Source organism: Ochotona curzoniae, unplaced genomic scaffold (assembly GCF_017591425.1).
Source record: "Ochotona curzoniae isolate NIBS_2020 unplaced genomic scaffold, NIBS_Ocur_1.0 scaffold_4506, whole genome shotgun sequence".
Taxonomy (NCBI): Eukaryota; Metazoa; Chordata; class Mammalia; order Lagomorpha; family Ochotonidae; genus Ochotona; species Ochotona curzoniae.
Genome location: NW_024467119.1, coordinates 53884686 through 53902970, shown reverse-complemented (window position 1 = coordinate 53902970; position 18285 = coordinate 53884686). Strand labels below are relative to the sequence as shown.

At 43.5% G+C, this 18285-nt stretch overlaps 1 protein-coding gene across 1 annotated transcript in view; it reads left to right on the top strand.

Annotated features, from left to right (window-relative positions):
- Positions 1 to 3503: 3503 nt before the first annotated feature.
- NDNF (neuron derived neurotrophic factor) overlaps positions 3504 to 18285 on the top strand; it is a 34678-nt gene continuing 19896 nt past the window's right edge. Inside the window, exon 1 of the mRNA XM_040967159.1 lies at positions 3504 to 3676. The gene's annotated coding sequence lies outside the window, so the exon portion shown is untranslated. The remainder of the gene's footprint in view (positions 3677 to 18285) is intronic.

Sequence of the window (18285 nt, the reverse complement as noted above, 5' to 3'; positions counted from 1 at the left end):
GCACTCAGTTTCTTCCTGGTGGGAACTTAATTTCTTTTATTTTCTTTTCTTGACAGCAGAATTCATGTTTTGTGTATTTATATATCTATGTATACATGCAGGCAGACACAGAAGAGTGTCCCAGACACAGAAAGACCAGGAGACCTCCCATCACACTGACTCACTCCCCAGGTGCCTGTAAGGCCAAAACTATGAACAAGGAATCCAATCCAGGCCTCTCTTGTGGGTGGCAGGGCCTCAGCCACAGAAGCCCCCTGCCCTCTCCCAGGGTGTGCACTGGCAGGAAACTGGAATCAAGCCAAGAGAGGACTCAGCTTAGCCATTCACTCCAGTGTGAAATTCAGGCATTCAATCAGCACCCTAAGCACTAGAAGAAATGCCTGCTCCCTGGAGTGGTAACTTTAATCTCCAAGTCACAGGTCCCTTGAATTCCCTGTAAACACTGTGAGATTCATAAAGGAGGTACTACAGTCCTCCTGGTATCCAGGGAACTGATGTAACAGCTTTCTCAGCTCTGTCTTCAGCCTCTTCCCACTCCTAATTTCGCCTCTGAATCAAGCAGTCCGAACCAGGGATCTCACTTCAGAAAAAGCAACAACTATAACTCTCAACAACAATAAAACATTTCTTTTTCCGTAACTTTCCTTCTCTACATAACCAAAGCGCTATGGAAATGAGTTCTGATCTCACAGGTCCACCCAGTCACTATACAGATCCTTCATGCACACACAACACAAAAGCATCACTAGCATTGAGATCATAGTGGTGCTGGTGCGCATCCCATTCCAATCTGGCCTACCAAATCCTTTTCTCACTTTTGCTCCAGCCATGCTGCTCCATCCCTGTTCTCTCCTGTCCACTCTGCTGCCCATCTCTTTCCTTTCCGGGTTGCTCTTTCTCTGCTCTTGGTCAGAACATCAGTGCTCTTGACATGTCTCCTAAGTCCTTTCTTCCCCCTCTCACTGTCTGGGTGGAACATCGATGGCTTCTGACATCTCCTCCCCACTTGCCTCTTCTCTCCCAGGAAGTCTCTGGCAGGCTGCCTGTGCAGCTCTGCACCCAGGTCTCAGGGACATCTCTGCCTGAAGACGTTTCAAACAGAACTCTTTCCATTCTTCCCCAAGCTGCTGCTCTCAGCATGTTGTTTCTCCTGGCCTAGACGCCTCCCCTCCATTCCCCTTCATATCCAGTCAGTTACCGTAAAAGCTCTAGAGATGTCCCACCCTCACAAGTGGCATTTCTGCTGCCAATTTTTCTTCGGGAAACTACATCCTCACTGTTCTCTCCTATTTGTTTTTCATGGTGGTGCCAGAGGCAATTCTACAGCACGTATCTGGTGACCCTTAAAACCCTCCTCCTTTTCTACCCTTGCTGAAAAACGTTACTTTCCCAAGCACCCACTACCTTCAAGGAAGTTCTTGCTCTCTGGGCCCTAAGGGCTGGTGGAGGCCCAGCCTTCATTGTAACCCAGCCACACTGTTCCCAGGAAAAGAGTGTACTTCCACATCTCCCTAACCCCCTCAGGGCTCTGTTTGTAGAAGGCCCATCCCCAGGCTCTCCCATCGTTGTTTACTTATTGCTTAGCATTCTCTTCCTTGTCTTCTAGAGCCCTGCACTGCAATCTCTGCCCCAAACACCTTCTAAAGCAGCATGAGCTGTGTTTTCTTCCTTATTCCCACGGGCCAGGTACAACTATTATAGTGCTCATAGCAGTTTCATTTGGGCCTTCTGTGTGCCAGGGGGCTGTGAGCTCCTAACTTCATGTCTTCCACTAAGATCTCAGTATGTAAGACACAGCTAGTGCACAGTAAGAAAATAGGGACTGCTTGCTAATGAATATTCCAGCAACCTGCCCTGCCTCCTATCTCTTAAGTCACTCCTCCAGTTCTTCTGAGCTGACATCTTGCGTTTCCTTTTTCACACCTCATCCGTCATCTGAAAAAAAAAATCACACACAAAGGGGGGAGGGGAGAAAAGCTTCCACAGTGACCTCAGAGGTCCCCTTTTTTTTCTGTCTAAAACTCCAACAGCTTTTGCAAAACTATTTGATGGCTTATAGAGGGTTTCTTGAATTCACCTACCACTATATTCTCATGTGGGAGCCACAAAACTTCAGGTGGTGCATAGGGCTACCCTCTGTGATCAGATATATAGCAAAACATTACCAGTACTACTACTAATAATAAATAGTTATCGAATTGATCTTGATAAGGTGAGTGTCCTTCTTATTTATCGTCATTTTTCAGAACTGACATCATGCCTTAGCACACACCATACAGTATATTCTTAGAATTTCAAACTCTAAACATCAGTCTTAAAAAGCTGCCTTGCTGAAAACTAGGTTGACAGTTGTGAAAATGAGATCATTATATCAGCCGCTACTTTTTTTTTTCTTTGCCCAGGCCAGGTTGCTAATTAGGTAACTTCTTATCATAATTACCTAGTCAGCCTTAAAGGCTTCGAACACGCCTTTCCTTCTCACTGGGTCCCGTAGGGTCTCTTTTCAATTGTTCAAACAGCTGCAGAGTTTCTGACTAGGAAAGGCTGGGTCCGAGAGCCGCTGGGGAAGGCTCCGGGATCGAGAGCTATGGTGGGCTGGCGTTCCGGTGCAAGTGGATCAAGAGTGCACAATTTGCACACTCTGCCTCCTCAGCCAACCTTCCTCCTGGATTTCACACCGGCTCCCCCTCCCATTCCGCCCTCAAGGCAACCGCAGAGTTCCCCTCTATTGTATGCATGCTTCTCCCAGACGGTGCGACGGTCCAGAGCTCCGGTCTTGGACTGGGGGTCGCTTGTAGTTTGGCCAAGGTCTCAGTGGGCCTCGCGGTCCTTGTCCCCGAGTGGTGGGAGGTAAGAACTGGGGCATGCAGCCCGTGATGCTGGGTCCTTGGGCTGGACGCGCTTGTCTGTGAGAGAGATGGTGGTTTATGTGTATATGCGTGTGTGTGTGTGTGTGTGTGTGTGTGTGCCCGCGCGCGCGCGCGCGCTTGCTGGCGCGCATCAGGAGGGAGGAAAGGAGGGGACAGAGTGGGAGGCAGCGGGCAGAGCTGGGAGGGAGGGGCGGGCAGGCAGCGGAGGGGTGGGAGGCGGAGAGGCTCCCTGCTTCAGCAGTGACACTCCAGAGCGAAAACACACTACCCGCTCTGAGCCGCGACTGAGCGGAGCGGACAGAGCCGCGCGCCGCAGTCGCCGCCGCCTTGTCGCCCCGTGCGCTCAGCTCGCCCGGCGCCTTGCTTCCAGCCCCGAGCCGGTACCTCGAGCCTCAGCGCGCGGAGCCCGCGCCATCTCGGCCGGGCTCTGCAGCATCCTCACGCCACCTTCCCCTGCAGGCCCTGCGCCCTTTAAAAGGGATCTCCCGCAGCCTCGCAGCCCTGCCCGGGATACCCCCTCGGTCCCCCAGCCCCGCACTGCACCCTGCTGCAGTTCCCAGCAACTTCGGAGGCCCCGCGCGCCGGCCCAACACCAGCCTTTGAAATTTGCAGTGCAGACCGCAAAGTTGAGACACTCAGTCGACTGAATTTTTCTGTTATCTGCCACCGCCCCTCTCTAAGTCCCCTTGGTGCCTGAATACTGGTGCTCTGCATCTTGGCCGGAACGGGGAAAGTGGACTGTTTGGCACCCCATCCCACGGGGAGGAATTTTTCCGCTTCCCCTTAGGAAAAACTGAGTTTTCAAGGTAAGTGAAAATAGGAGCGCAAGCTTGCGGCTCCAATGTGCTGTGTCTCGCCACCCCGGGACCCGGCGAGCTGAGCGTTCGCGCCTGAGCGCTTGTCGCGGGTGGGAGATTGTGGCGCGCATTTCGTGACTGGACAGGACCTGGCTAGGTTCTGGAGGGCAACAGAGCCAGAAGAGCTGAAGCCAAGAGGGATGTTGGTCGGGTCTCCTCATGAGGATTTTAGATTGGTGTGGAGGCTGGGTGACCCCGAGCAGTATTAGGAGGTGGAGAGACTGCGCACAGGTCGTGAAGATGGACTACCACCATGGATCCCGCCGGGATCGCAGAGCTGCAGAACCTTGATCCTGGTGTTGGCTACTTACTTTTCCCTACTGCCGGGAGCGTGTTTATCTCCTCGAGCTTCATGCTTTCTGACCACCCTAGGGAAAGTGCACGACCAGGGACTTGGCGGGTTCTGCGCCTGGGGCGAGAACTGAGGATCCAGGCAGAGCCTGGAAGACGCGGGCAGAGCGCGGGCGCCCCTAACTGCGCAGTAGGCTACGGGATCTCCGGTGGTCCCCCTTGGCGGTCCGCGACCCCCCACCGCTTAGCAACTCAATTGTCCCCCTGCTGGGTAGGCGAGAGCCTTTGGAGAAATTAACCCAGGCTGATCAGAGGGCCTGAAACCCTCTCCAGAGTTTGTTGGGAGAGCTTAGCAACCGCGGAGGGAACAGCCGTCCCGCCCCCATCGGCTCGGGGACCTCGCAGAGTGTGCGCCACTGGGGTTCGCTCTATTCCGCGTCCTTTTCACTCTCGAGCTAAGGGTTGCGACCGATCCAGTGCTCAGGAATCAGGGCGAGTGGTCTCAAATCTAAGCTGTTCTCTAGGGGTCTTTGGCAAACAGTGGACTTTGGGGTGCCGTTTCGTTTCATTGTGAGCCGTTGGTTCCCACTTCTGCCTTCGGCCCCGCGCTCCAAAGCTGCGGGGATCGCGGGGACTGTGGGAGTTTGCCGAGCCCCGGTACGCGGGCGCGGAGCTGTCCCTACATCTTCCAGGCGGACCTTCTTAGAGGCGCTGTCCATCCTGTCTTCAGGGCGCGGGCGACTCCCTGACCTCGATGCCTTGAGCGGGAAATGAACCTGAGCTAAGTCTCCTTAAGCTTTTGTTTGTTAAGGAGTTCTTTCCCCCACAACTTGGTTTGGGTTGCTAAATATTTTATTTCTCGTTTTGCAGTCCCGCAAAGTCGCCAGGAAGAAGCTAGTCTTTTTCCTCGAATTGCCGACCTCCTCGAGCACTGCCCTTTCTCTCCTCCACCTCCACCACCCTCCCGCCGCCTCGCTTCCTGAACCCTTTTTCTTTTCCAACCGAGGGAATCTCCGCGCCTCCTCCCCCTCTCCTCCTCCCACCCGGTCCCTGCGCGCCCGTGAGAACCCCGGGAGTCATCAATGGAAATAAATAAGACTACTTTCCCTTCTCCTCCCCCTTCAAACAAGTAAAATCCTCTTGGGCTCGGGGAGGATGGAGTCCCCCTTCAGAGGGAGCGGCTGCGGAGGATTTGATGGGGTTGAATTGTTTTATTATCCTCAAAGAAGTGACGGGTGGAACCGACTAGGAATATGCGTGCGTGCGAGCCGTCTCCCAAGGGCGGTCTGTATTTATTATTATTCATCAGTGTTTATTAAGAGTGATAATAAGGCCGTAACCCGAGCTGAAGACTGTGTTTACTTGGATTTTTATGTCAGTGTCTTATTTCATTGGTTTCAGAAAGTGAAAACTCCATAACCGTATTAATTCCTCACGCTCATTCTGCAGATGGGATTAATCAGCCGTCAAAAAGATACTGTCATTTCACCAAAGTTCTAATCCACGAGTTTGCAGGAGGTTGCAGTTGTAGGAAATGCCATTTGCCTCAATCAGTCTTCCTAAAGTTAAAAAAGAAAAAAAAAAAAACTTGGCAACATAATTAATTATGGTCCCAATTCCCATTTTCAATCTAAATTTATATTCATGATTATATTAAAATATCCCATCGTTTACTCTTCAAAACTGACTCTTAGGAATGTGAAGTCCTGCTGTAGGGCCGGGGCGGGGAGAGAGGGCAAATGCTGAGCCTGAGAGGCCCAGAAGTTAGTGAAATCAGTACTACTTCAGAATGCTCTCAAAAACCATCTACTTTTTCCTCCAAATAAAGGCATTCCGAGTCTTTTCTCTACACCATCCTTAATTTAGCGCATGCCCTAATCTACCACACACTTGCCGACTCGTCTATTTTTTGTTTTCATTTTTGTGTCCGGATATTTTTTTCATTAAACCCTGTGTGTCAAAGACTCTGGCTCTGAGTGGTAGTAACACTTTGTTTTAATTAGTAACTATCATTTAAAAAAAGAAGAAAGAAGACGCAGCTAGAAGTCTGTAATAGGCCTAAATTGCTATGAATTACGTGTGGTTTAAATTACACATTTATTTCAGCAGAAATGAAACCATGAATATAAAGCATCTTTTAATCACTTGCAGACCAGCTTTTATCTCCTCAGATGTAACACAATATATAATTGAAAAATATCCTTTGGAGAATGAGGGAAGCCTCCGCCCTCAGGCTGTTTGCCCCTGGGTCTATTGAATAGTCATGTGGTGAAGTGTGAGTGTTCTAACATAAGGACTGATGTCCTAACCTTGTGAGCCATGCCGCCTTCCAAGCAGGCGTAGCAGGTTGATCTTCAAACAACTTGAGATGTTCTCCAGTCACTTCACGAACCTGATAATTCAGATTGCAGTTCACTCACCTGCATTTCCTAATTGGATTTTGAGGGTGGTAAGGGGGAAAATGTGTTGGGGGAGAGGATAGGGTAGGAAGTATCATTATGCTCCTAAAACGGTATTTATATGAAATACATAAAATGTGTTCCCTTTGTATAAGTAGAAAGTAAACAAGAGAAAATTAAAAAGGAAAAAACTCCAAAAAAATATCAAAAATGAAGAAAAGAAAGGTGGAAATAAAGTGTGTCTGTAATCTTTTCTGTGTTTATTTTTACAGCAGCGCAATTCAACCTTTCCAGAGGTGAGAACACTTTATTCTGAAATTATGTTGTTTCCGTGATGCTCATAACTAGCTCAGGTTTTCATGGTGGTATGATGGGGTGAGCAGGATTGGAGATGGAATGATGGCTTCTGAGTTAACAGAGCCTGGGAGCCGAGTGTGAACTTGCATCTAGCTTGTGCTGCTTAGTTCTCTTCACCTTTCCTCTCTGGCTGCTCAGTGGTAACTAGCCCATTGGAGTGAACCAGTATTGCATTCTCTACTGTTGGTGCTCCCTCTGCTGTTTTCAGCTCTGGCTTTGGGAGCCTTGCGCTCCTAGGAGCAACTTGTTAATGATTGAACTTTACTAGAGTCAGTTGCTATCAACTGATCACTAGGAAGATAGTGTATCCAGAGTGATTCGTGTTTGACCAAAGACAAGCACAGGCTTCCAAAGACAGTCAGTGAATTCATTCAACCTTGAAATAAAATCTAGAAACTCTAAATGTTTATTTTGGAATGAATATTCTTAGGAATATAACTTATTCTCCTGTTAGTTCACAGTCATTTAGTTTAAGCCACGGTATTGCTGAGTAGTAAAAATAAACCACATCAAATTTTTGCTTTACAAACCGATTTCAAAACCCGAAACTCCAGTATTTAAACACTTCATTTAAAAATACTTTATCATGTATTCCATGAAGTTAGCACACATTCATTTTCTTTTTGTAACTACATGCCAAATGCACAATGAAATGACACCCAGAATGCATGCGGTTATGATTTCATGTTAATTTACACTGAGAAGTAAAACAAGCAACTATTTTTCTGATGCTGCATAAAAATAGCTACATGGAATGATATGGAGAAACAAAAAGGAAAATATTTTATTGTGCCATACATTGATATGTTGACTGTAGATTCAGTTACATTTCTGATACTATACTAGTTCTGCGTGAGCAGTTGTTTGGAGGTATGTCCCAATCTGTACATTCTTTACCACTCTCTCAGTGACACCTGGCACCTGCTGTGCTGCGGTCCATCGGTGCCCAAGTCTGAAACACAGTATATGTACTTGTGGCTGTTTGCCTTCTTTATAAACACACAATCGAAGGGAGAATTATCCACAACGTCCCTCTTCCTTATGGTATTTTGCTAAACATTGCACAGCAACAAAGCCACGAGTTTAAGTCTTTTGAAATATATGGAAAACACAATATAAGTAAATACTATAATATGAATTCCTCCAAAACTAAAAAAAAATGTGTGACTTGTTTTTTCACTTTAGAAATTAAGGGCAGTGAATTTCATGAGTGTCGAGTGGAAGCAAACAAGCAATGTTGCTATAGATTTTTTCCCTTTGGGATGAAGACAGATTTGATCACAGAACAGCTGGATATAGGGTCCTGTTACAGTATCAGTTTATTTTTTCCCCAAGAAACCCACTGAGACAGATTTGATGTAAACTTCACTTTAAAATACAAAGACAAAGACTTCAAGTGTACAAGATAAGCATGGAAACTTCCAGAATTACATGCTATTGTACCTTTGATAATTTCTGCCTCCTTTGGAGAATAGCTCATTTTGATAAATAGATGACTCATTTTTGCCTATCATTTGTCAACTTTTTCCTGTGGCAAATTTGAACCTGACACATTTAATGCTTCACATATATCTATGAAATATTTTAGTATCACTATGAAGACTGCAATGGACTTTTTAAAATTTAACAATGAAAAGTATTGCTGAATATAATAGTATGAACGTATGGTTAACATAAACTGTCTTTCAAATTTCTTATTTTAAAAGAATTTTCAGCCTTTTTATACTGATAAGAAAAGAAAAAACTTTTTTAGAAGTAATCAGTTTGTATCAAGCTTGGAAAGAATTTAATAAAAACATGATTATGCATGATTAGACGTCAACTCATTTAAAGGCAAATTTCTTAGACACTGCTTCTTCAGTATAGAGACCTTTGAAAAGAATCAAATCACACACAAAAAAATCAAGTTAGGAATACGCATGCATTTTTTTTCTATTTGGAATGATTTCAGCTAATATAACAAATAATAGCGTCCAGCTGAAGTAAATGGAGACTGTACAAGTTTCTGTCTGCGTTTCTTCTAAGAGGAAATTGAGGTAAACACTGTCCTTTTCCAGCTGTGTGCTCTGAGAGCACATATCCACAATCCAAAGACATCGACAAAAGTATGGCCCATATTCAAATGGGTTTTTTTTTTAAGATTTATTTTTTATTATTTTTTTATTGGAAAGGCTGATATACAGAGAGGAGAGACAGAGAGGAAGATCTTCCATCCGATGATTCACTCCCCAAGTGAGCGCAACGGTCGATGCTATGCCTGTCCGAAGCCAGGAGCCTCTTCTGGGTCTCCCACGCGGGTGCAGGGTCCCAAAGCTTTGGGCCATCCTCGACTGCTTTCCCGGGCCACAGGCAGGGAGCTGGAAGGGAAGTGGGGCTGCCAGGATAGAACCGGTGCCCATATGGGATCCTGGGCGTGCAAGGCGAAGACCTTAACCACTTGCGCCACCGCGCCGGGCCCCTCAAATGGTTTGTTTTTTTTCAGTAACTGAAAATCCATCATAGCTCCATCTTGTTTTTTGAGGCAATGTCCTCAAAACTGCAGTAAATATTGTCCTCAAAGATGCAGTAAATATTGAGACTGAAATAAGCAATAAAGTACTAACTCGGAAACACTTGTAAATTTTTTTTAATCTTGTTTTTGAAATCACAACAATAATTTTTTAACAGGTTAGGCCTAGAAACATATCACTGATGGCAAAGACAGACAGTGGCATATCTGAACAGAAGACCAATAAGGGAGGGGGGGCATCAGGGTGGTGCTTCCTGAAAATCTTCTGTATAAAAGGAAAAAGGTGGTGCAGAAGGGTCTGGTTGGTTCAGAATCAGTTTCTCCAGTTCAGGTGCTGCAATTACTAGATGCCTCCCACAGGTGGAGATTGTCATAATTTACACCACACCTTGCAGTGGAAAGTAAACTACCGTAACCAATATCCATCTCAGCGACGGCTTTGGTGAGTTTTCTGAGTTCAAGTCATATGTATCTGAAGCACATTAGCAAATCCAAGTGGAGATTATGTAATGACTTCAGTTTATTTTATGAAATGTGTTTCTTATTGAATTGTGAGACACACACACACAAATGTACTTAATCCATTTGAATTATCTCATTGAGAACTATATTTAAACACACACAATTCATTTTTACCCATATAGGTTAGCATATGTATGTGTGTACATGAGCACTTGTATTAATGGTTCGCCATGTATAACTTCATATTAAATTGTAGCATTCACCAGAAGGCACTGATATTTTCCAAAGCTTTCATTTTAGGCTGATTCAGGTGTAACTGTATCCTGTAACTGAGGAAGCACGTGTTGCCATGATGGGGGCAGAAATCAGAAACAGCATAATAGTTAAAGCAGCTTGCAACAAACTGCCATCTCCCTGTCTCCAGAGTCTCCAGTGTGTCAATTCCATGGGTTATCCTTCAAAATTTACAAGAAATAATGGACAGTGAAAATGGTTTTTTTTTATGGAAGCAGAAAACTGCCTTTTGCAAGGGACATAAAAATGTAATACTTGTAAATACCTGAAGTAAGAGCATTCACCGTGCTAGTAGATGACCTTGTGCATTGCATGACTAATAGCCTGAGAGGTCCTGGCAAATCAACCCTATAACCAGAAACTTCCATGGCCTCTTAGAGTACAATGACAAGATCTAAACAGTAGGTATGAGTTCCTTGGGCTTCTACTTTTATGGATAGTCTATCCTTCTTTAGTAAATGCCTACTTAAAAAAAAAAAAGATTTATTTGTTTTTATAGAATAAATACTTTCCCAGGCCACAAGCAGGTAGCTAGATGGGAAACAGAGCTGCCAGGATTAGAACCGGTGCCCATTTGGGATCCTGGGCACGCAAGGCAAGGACTTTAACCACTACACCATTGCTCCAGGCCTGTAAATGCCTATTTTTAACAAGTTCTTCCTCTGATAACTTTCAAGTTACTCCCTGGGCCTTCTGTACGAGCTACACTTAGAGGGTTTCCAGCTTGGTTGAAACCACTATTGTCACCATCTTGGAATTCCTAACGTTTGAACAAGGAATCTTGCATCTATCCCCACAAATTTAATGACCTGTCTTGATTATGCCTTGGTATGAACTCAAGGCATAATATTTTGAAATGCAGAAGTTATGATATTTGAGATCTTCTATGTAAGGTTAAGCCCAGTGAATATTTGCATTTACAAGCAACTTTCTTTTTAGCAAAATGAAAAATGCGGGATACTCTTAAGCAATTGAGATGGAGCTGTCCCACTGCCACTCCATTCACAGGGAACAGCCTGTTAGCATCCACCTTGAGAGCAGAGGTCTCTTTGGGGAATGTCTTTGCCTCATTGCATTATGGTGTAAGAAGGAAATGTCAGAAGAATTAATGATACTTACTTTAAGATATAAAGAAGAAAAGATTAAGTTTTGTGATTATTATACAATTGATGAGGTCACTCTCAGTAAATCAGCTGGACAATGAACAACAAAAGGTGACAGAGGTGATGGCTTCTTTGAAATAAAACAAATAAAAACCACAAAATAAAAATAATGGCATCTTTATTAACTCTATCCAAAAATGCCCCAATAGTCATTTGGAAAATGTGTCATTCATGCAGTTCTATTATATGTGTTTTTCATGAACTTTTGAAGTTCATGTTAGTCTTTAAAAGGTGGAAGGGAGCACCAGTCTTGACACGTACAGGTTGTGATGCAAATCTGCCTGAGCCTCTCCCCTTCCTGCCTTCCAGCCTGTCAGGCATCATTTGCACAAATTATGTCCCAATCATAAAAGGCAAACTAGGTTATCCATTTGCTTTTGCAAGTGTCTTAAAGCCATGAAATCCCCTCTTGAAGCAAATCTCTTCTCCTTTCTACAGCGTTCCCCTTAATTAGTCTAAATGGCCAGGCATTCTAGTCTGGGCATTAAAATCCCCTCAAATACACTGTGGAATATTCTTACTTCTTTCTGTCTCCCTCCCTCAGTCCTATCTGATCATCAGTTCCTTGTATAGACAAATCTTTTAACATACCTTGGACAGAAACTATCTGCAGAAAGGATTAGTATAACATTTTCTTTAGTAATTAGAGTATAATAAGACAATTGTGGATGAGAGCAATGAGTGTTAAACTTATTAGAGACAAGATTGAAACCTATTCCAAGACTAAAGAATGACTGTCACAGTGAAAAGTTAACGAGTTCTAACATCTCTTTTGAAGTTAGGTGTAATCAGTGATTCAGCTGTGTAGTTCTATTATTCATCATGTGGCATTCTTGAAAGGTAAGAGTTGGATTAGATCAATTTTAAGCTTTTTAAAATACATAATTTAAAAAAATATGTAAAATCATACCTTACAATGATAGCTATTGTACATACATAAAAGGCTATTCCAAATGTTCTACGCATTTTAAATACGAGAAAAAAGTCAGGGAAAGTATTTACACACACGCACACACTCATTCATATTAATTAACAATCAGCCACCGGGTGCAATCTATTACTTTAAAAAATCTCTGTGCTTAAAATGTATTCACTTCTACCAAACCATGACAATCAGGAGGCAGTTTGGAGACCTTTCCCCCCAGCCTCCTAGGCAGGCTCTTTGTTGTGCAAGGATCATTGAACACCTTTGACTCTCAGTGCTTTCCAGCTGCAGCCTCTTTCTTAGTGCTTCCCTTTCTAACAACAACAAAAAATGGTAGGAGGAAAATCACACCTAAGTGCTGTCTATTACCTCTTTGGGGAAAGGACAACGTAACTGTGGTTGTATCTTCCCATAACAAGTCACTATTTGTGGCTTGTCATCCCTTTATTGTAGGTTTATGTACGTGTGTTATTTCTTCTTAATTTGCTATAAACTGTTCATTAAAAATGACTGTGGGATCTGGCAGCATCATCTGCCTCTCAGAAGTGTCATTTTCTTTAATCGCCTCTTAATCCAGAAATAATAATGCAGAACCTGCCAGGAACTGATCCTGATCCGCAGCGCTCTAATCTCAACACGTGCTTCTTCAATCCTTTGCGAGCTCAGATGCCTACAAAGCTGAGCATGCTCACCTTGGAGCTGGTTGTATCCATCTTTATGTATCAAACAGTTTTGATGTCCTCAGATATGGTGGATCAAGGTTAACAAAAGCAATATTGAGTTTACTGTTTCTGTGATTTTTAAAAAATCCGACATCTTGACCTTTCCTAGCCTAGGCAGTCTCTCCTTGCATGAGCCGCTAGCCTTTATCTGATAGGTTTGGTGCATAAAAGCAGAGTTAAGTCTGATGCTGAAACTCACTCTCATATTTCTGCTTTAACAATAAATCAAAACATGCAATTTTGCTACTGAATGAAAGTTCTGCAACTAGTTTGAGAAACTGGCTTATTATGAGATAAATAGAAACTTTTAAATTCTAAAATAATAGTCATATTAATGGTTTCATTTGATCTCATAATTGTCCTGGAAATAATTGTCTCCATTTCTTAGACATGAAACTATTGGAAGAGTTTAAGAGAATCACACAGAGGAAAAGAAGACAAAAATACTTTAACTATGCTTTCTTCAATGCAGGTCTTGTAGGCTGAGTGATCTTTTCTTTTTTGCCTTGGTAGTAACTTTAAATGTATTTTTATGTATTGAGGGACAGAGAAAGACACAGACTCTGCAGATAGAGCTTCTGTAGGTTGGTTCTATCCTCATATGTCTGCAACAGCCAGAGCTTGGTAAAACCTAAGTTAGGGACTAAGCACCCAATCCGAATCTCCCATGTGGGTAGGTGGCAAAGACAAATCATCATTTGCTGCCTCTCGGGGTACACATTAATAGGAAGTTGGAATTGGGAGCAGACTTACGACTCAAAGCCAAGCTCTCTGACGGGGGTGGGGGTTGGGGAGAGAAGGGATTCCCAACCTGCATCATATCCACTTGCCCTGATAGCACTGTAATTGTCCCCAAACAGGAATGAATAGAATAGAAGTAGAAATTGAGCTAGAAGATGATGATAGAAAAGAAGAAAGGAGAGCCCATCATTTAAGCATGGGAGTTTGTAAGCAGATTACACCCCGAAGTAAAGGAAAGCCTAAGTCATATGTGAGTCCTGAGCAAGGAGCAAGAGTGAGGCAAAGGGAAATGATTTAATACTTCTCCTTTTGTACTGGGTTCTCCAAATTGTCAGAAATCAGCATCCTTGATGCGTATGATCTGGCCTCCCAAAGATGTATTTTTTTTGGTAGCTGGACTTGGATTTTATAAGAGGTTCTGGTAGAAGAAATACATATTTAAACACTATTATTTTTTGTTGTTGTTGTTGTTGAAACAATGCAACTGCATACTCGTGTGTCTTCCCCTTTTATTTCTAATTTTTTTCTGCAAATAAAATTAATTTAGGATTTAATTGTTTTCACTAAGGCCTGTGGTGCATCTATTCACTTGTGCATTTGGGGGTTGTACTATAGTTATCTTATTATTACTTATTGGTTGTGTTGTGTACTTTGACACTGCAGGCACCCTGAGTCCTCCATGTTTTTCAGGTGGTGGTGCTGACAAACTGAAGCCAGGCAATAGGGAAGTCAGAACCAATAGCTATGTGGGAATATGAGCTTCAAAAAGTTCTTGGAGCTGACACCTGCTTAGCATAGTGTTTATGAAGCTCCTTGTGCCACCCATGTTCTGTATCAGAGACTCTGAGTGTGTGGTCCAGCTCTGTATCTGATTCCAGCTTCCTACCAGTTGACATCTTGGGAGGAAGCAGGTTCTAGTTCAAGAAGCTGAGTTGCTGCAGCCCATCTGGGAGATCCATAAGGAGTGACTAGATCTGGCTTCAGCCTGACCCAGCACTAAGGCATTTGGGCAGTGAGCCTGAGGATAAAAGAGTTGCACCTGCCTATCTCTGTCTTATTACCTTTCAAATAAAGTAAGTAAGTAAATATGTTTTTTTAAAATCCATGGCAAAATGATGTTAAAACAAAGTATAGGGGTTGACATTGTGGTATCACAGGCTTTGCCATCTTTTGTGGTGCCACCATCCAATATTTGAGTGCCAGTTGGAATCTCAGCTGCTCTGTTTCCATCCATCTTCTTACTAATGTGCCTTGCAACTTAATAGAAGATGATCCAAGTGCTGGGCTCCTTGCCACCTAGGTGGAATACCAGGGTTCACTTCCTGGCTTCTGGCTTCAGCCTGACCTGGTCTAGAGCACCACAGTTGCAGCCCTTTAGGAAGGAATCAGCAAGTGGAAGATCTCTGTCTTTCAAATACATAAATATATCTGGGGAAAAATAGAGTGTGAATTTTCCACTAGTTTTATGAAGCAAGATTAGGCCTGTGGAATAAAGAGAACTTTTTATTGCATTGCACTTATTATCGTGTAGCAGTCAAAATGATAGTATTTTCTTTATTAGTAGTGTTTTAAAACTCCAATTAAGTATATGAATAAATCAGAAACTTTGCTGAAACCTCAATTCTTGTCACAATCTCCCAAATGGCCCATTGATCCACACTGGGTTTGAAAATAAACTATTCAGAGAGGATGGAGTTTTTACTTTATGTAAAGGATGCAGAGAAGAGAGAACACCAAATCCGTGTGGTTATAGCAGTAAGCATAAAGAAAAGGGGGGGAAAGGATAAGCGAAATATTTAATCCACACTTCTCCCTAATCAGATGTTTAAAATATTAAACCTGGGTAATGAATGAAAACTGGCAATCATAAAGCTGGAACAAGCAAAATAGCAGAAGTAAAAGAATAGGGAAAGTGGCAGAAGCATCAGAACAGAGGAAGCAGCTTGTGCTACGGCTTGCAGAAGCAGAGCACCGGGAGGATGCAGGGCCTGAGTCTGGCAGCAGGAGTGCAGCAGAGGGAAGGGACACGTGCACCAGGAGCTTCTTCCTCATCACCAGTTTTGTATTTGCTTGGCTTTGCTTTGTGTTTTTGTTTTGTTTTGTTTGTTTTGTAATTTTGGAACAAAGGAGCAAAACAGGTTTTTGTTTAGAAAGGTAATAATGCTAGTGCCACTGAGGAGAGAGGTTGGGAATAAACATGAAGGCAGGAAGGTAGGATGCCAGTCATGCAGAATTTAAGGTACTGACGCTTTGGCTGGAGAAGAGAGACGAAATTGGAAAGAACATGCAGCAGAGAAATTGGCAGGGATTAGTGACTAAGTGGGCAATAACGCGAGGTCCTTGGTTTGGTGACTGAAAGAATTGTGTGGGACTGCAATAAATTGTTCTGATTTTCACCCAGCACTCAGTTAATTCTTTAGCAGCCTCGTCAGGAATCACTGTTGCATCAATGGCAAGGAATCCAAGGCTCGGGGTGGTTCTGTCAGCTGTGCAGTCACAATGGTACAGAGATGTTCCTGACAGAGAAGGGAGTGGGACTGAGGATTCTTCTAATTCAAGCCTTCCTCCCGAGTTGGGCTTGCAGGGGTCAACAGTGGGCTGTTTTTCACCTTTTACTATTGAGTGTCTGGGTATCAGAAAAGGAAGAGATGTGAAGATTGAACCTTGAGGGATTGGCAAACAGCCTGCCCCAACTGTCTTGCACAATTCAGCAGTGGCAGGGATCTTTCTGATGGAAAGGATTTCAGATTACCTGAATTTCTGCTGGTTATCTCTTTGAAAAAAGTCTAACTCAGCAAGCATTTATTTAATACCTACTGCATGTAAGAAGAGACAAAAAAATGTACCTAGGGTGGGTAACATTGAATAAAAAGTAATTTTTTGTCATAAACTGTTGTCATTTAGCTTCATGAAGCGATCCTCCATAGGGCGGAAAAAAGATCCGAAAAATGATAATTTAAATGATACAAGAAAATACATAAGAAACAGTGTCTCCTGCTTTGCTGGAAGGTTAGGACATTGCCTTTTCGGCACTTGGGGTCTTGCAAGAGGCAGTTACTAAGCATTAATTGACTTACTGACAGTGTACAGAGAAAGCTCAGATAACAAACCACCTAAGTCAACACCACACCACAGCAAGAGATATTACGGCACTCAATGTTTTTGGTAACTCATCCTGGAAATTCAGGAAGCATCCTTCCTCTTCTGAAAGCCCTCTTCCTTTTAAAAACCCTCCTTGCCCAGTGAAACTGCTAGATATATCTTGACAACAGGATATTGGCTTGTCTGCCTCTGTCTGTACCACAATGTCAGGATACACTTAAATAGCAGAATGATGGATTTACGACTGCTTATGAAGGACTATACTATTGTAACATTAAAGGGGAAATCAGAGTGGGGGGTGTAAGGGATTTTGAGGATGGGGTAAGGGAAATCCCAGAGCTTATGAAACGGTATCATTAAATTAAAAATAAAATAGAGAAACAAACAAAATAAAAACACTCTTTTCAGTGGGAAGGCTTTAGGAGATAAACTCTGCTTTGAAGCTACAGTCTCCTCCCCTGTAATGCTCTACTGACACAGCTAGAATTCCTCTAATCCAGCCTTCATCTGATAATGGGCCTGCCAGCAGCTTAACACTGGCTGGCCTCTCCTCATCCAGCAGGGCTGCTGTGCCCTCCATGAGCCTGCACCTGCTGCCAGACCCATAGCTGTTGTTTGTCTACTTGGTGGCTGATGGCTGCTGTCAGCTCACAGGTGAGGCCCGAAGCTATGTGTGAAGTTTGGGAGGTCAATATCTGTCCTTCCTTTCTCCTCCTCAGTGTCCCCATGTCCTACATCCCTTCTAGTTTCAACCTCCAGGGGCTCCATACGGCTAACCTTGCTTTCAGGCCCTTGCTAACGTGTTAGCTCCTTACAGAGGCCATCTTTGACCATTTGGCCAGGTGACTTCCTTTTCCTTCAGGCTTCCTTCCCCTCACTGTTGTTTCCATGTTGCTCCACTATCTGTTGCATTTTCTTCATCATGTACCTGCCTTTCTGAATCACTGGTTGTGCTGAGCTGTGCTTCTTTGCTGAGAGGGTATTCTCCAGGCACAGGAGAGTAACATGTGTTGGACACTGCTGTATTCTCAGGAGCACAGGCAGTGCCCTTCACAGAGCAGATGTTGTGCCAGTTACCAAATTCTCCTGTTAACTCTGATTCTACCATGCTTGCTCCCTTAAAGTGTTTCTTTTGTCACTGCCTTGTTCATGGGTATCACATTTTAGTAAATCCCCAGAAGCCGAGTCATACACGATTCTTTGATTACAAGTCTATGGAAGTTATAGTCTTGTGTCTGGAAGATATCACTGGAAGAGACGCCAGAGTGAGTTTTAAAGCCAGGCTTGTGGGAAGAACAGAAGTCTCTTTGAATCTTAAAATTCAGATACCTTGTTTTGATCATATGAACAACATTTTGAATATTTAAAAATATTTGATGAAATAAATGTACTACTTGAAATAGATGGAAAGTACATATATATGTGATATTTATTTATTTATTTAAAGGTCAGGGACTGGCATTGTGGCACAGTGGGTGCCACGTCCTGTTTTGTGACAAAATCTTATTTTGGAGCACAGATTGAAATCCTCAGCTGCTTGGCCTCCTATCCCGCTTCTGGCTAATGTGCCCATGAAGACAGCAGAAAATGACC